The 2,283-nt window shown below is 35.3% G+C and overlaps 1 non-coding gene across 1 annotated transcript; it reads right to left on the bottom strand.

The window, feature by feature from the left end:
• Positions 1 to 1,740: 1,740 nt before the first annotated feature.
• LOC118636729 lies at positions 1,741 to 1,844 on the bottom strand. Its single transcript, XR_004960716.1, has one exon. It is a non-coding gene; the product is annotated as a U6 spliceosomal RNA (small nuclear RNA).
• Positions 1,845 to 2,283: the final 439 nt, after the last annotated feature.

The raw sequence follows: 2,283 nt of genomic DNA, 5'->3' as shown, positions 1-2,283 counted from the left end.
TGGTATTTTGATGGGGATTGTGTTGAACCTATATATTGGTTTGGGTAATATGGGCATTTTAATGATGTTAATTCTCCCAATCCATGAATAGGGTATGTGCTTCCACTTTTTTATATCTTGCTCTATTTCTTTTTTCAATGACCTGTAGTTTTCTGCGAATAGGTCCTTTATTTCTTTGGTTAAATGTATTCCTAGGTATCTTAATTTCTTTGCCACAATAGTAAATGGGATTGTTTTTTTAGTTTCTCTTTCTGTGAGTTCATCCTTGGTGTATAAGAATGCCATCGATTTCTTGACGTTAATTTTGTATCCTGCTACTTTGCCAAATTCATTTATTAAGTCTAGTAAATTTTGGTGGAGTCTTTGGGGTTTTCTATGTACAGTATCATGTCATCTGCAAATAATGACAATTTCACTTCCTCCTTTCCAATTTGGATCCCTTTTATTTTTTCTACCTGTCTGATTGCTGTGGCTAAGACTTCCAGTACTATGTTAAATGTGAGTGGTGAAAGTGGGCATCCTTGCCTTGTTCCTGTTCTTAAGGAAAATGCTTTTAGTTTTTGCCAATTGAGTATGATGTTGGCTGTAGGTCTTTCATATATGGCCTTTATTATGTCGAGATATGATCCCTCTATTCCCACATTGCTGAGCATTTTTATCAGAAATGGATGCTGGATTTTGTCGAATGCTTTTTCAGCATTTATTGATATGATTATGTGGTTTTTATTCTTCATTTTGTTTATGTGGTGTATCACATTTATGGATTTCCGAATATTGTACCAGCCTTGCATCCCTGGAATGAATCCCACTTGGTCATGGTGAATAATTTTTTTGATGTATTTCTGGATCTGATTTGCTAATATTTTGTTCAGGATTTTGGCGTCTATGTTCATCAGGGATATTGGTCTGTAGTTTTCTTTCTTTGTAGTGTCTTTTTCTGGTTTTGGAATTAGAATTATGCTGGCTTCATAAAACGTGTTTGGAAGTCTTCCTTCTTCTTGAATTTTCTGAAATAGTTTGAGGAGAATGGGTGTTAGTTCTCTTTTGAATGTTCAGTAAAACTCCCCCGTGAAGCCATCTGGGCCTGGGCTTTTGTTTGCTGGGAGAGTCTTGATTACCTCTTCAATTTTCTTAGTTGTTATTGGTCTGTTCAAGTTTTCTATCTCTTCCGGGAATAGTTTTGGGAGACTGTGTGTTTCTAGAAATTTGTCCATTTCCCTTAGATTGTCGAATTTGTTGCCATATAGTTGTTCATAGTAGTTGTTAACGATCTTTTGTATTTCCGTGGTGTTGGTTGTTACTTCTCCTCTTTCATTTCTGATTTTGTGTATTTGGGTTCTCTCTCTTTGTTTCTTGGTGAGGCTAGCTAAAGGTCCATTAATCTTGTTTATCTTTTCGAAAAACCAGCTCTTTTTTTCATTGATCCTTTGAATTGTTTTTTTTGGTCTCTATGTCATTTATTTCTGCTCTGATCTTTACTATTTCCTTCCTTCTACTTGCTCTGGGGTTTTCTTTTTGTTTGCTTTCTAATTCTTTAAGTTGTGAGGTTAGACAGTCAATTAGAAAATTTTCTTATTTTTTGAGGTAGCCTGTAGTGCTATGAACTTCCCTCTCAGAACTGCTTTCGTTACATCTCATAGATTTTGTTTTGTTGGGTCTTCATTTTCATTGGTTTCCAGGAAGTTTTTAATTTCTTCCTTGATCTCCTCGGTGACCCATTCATTGTTTAATAACATGCTAAAAAATATGGAACGCTTCACGAATTTGTGTGTCATCCTTGCGCAGGGGCCATGCTAATCTCTGTATCATTCCAATTTTAGTATATGTGCTGCCGAAGTGAGCACGAAAGAACAAATTTTTAAGTGCAAAGTAAAACAAACTAGTTTCAAGCAAAATAATTATATTTCTTTAAGAGGGAATTGAAAAATTTTAGACATTCTTTATGAAGCATTTTAATTTTAGCAATTGTTCAAAATGAGGGTAAAATGTTCTAAAAACAAACCTGTGGTATAATGCTCAAAGCTTACTATCTGCCATATATAGCACCTAATCCAGAGTTAGGCATTTTCCCAAGGCAACCTTTGAAATCTCTGACTGAAAACTGAGGCTAGCTGATTAAGGGATTTTAACCCAAGCATGTCAACTCTACCTTTTATGTAGACCCAATGGACTATTCAGTTGGAGCCTGAAGAAAGCAGTTCTATTCAGCCCCCTAGTAATTAGTAATTTATCTACATACATTGAGGAAAAAGAAATCTGGGTAGGTTTAAATACGTGGTGGCA

The sequence above is a fragment of the Molossus molossus genome, unplaced genomic scaffold (assembly GCF_014108415.1).
Source record: "Molossus molossus isolate mMolMol1 unplaced genomic scaffold, mMolMol1.p scaffold_m16_p_2, whole genome shotgun sequence".
Taxonomy (NCBI): Eukaryota; Metazoa; Chordata; class Mammalia; order Chiroptera; family Molossidae; genus Molossus; species Molossus molossus.
Note: the sequence above shows the minus strand (reverse complement) of the source record. Positions and strands in the feature narration are given on the sequence as shown.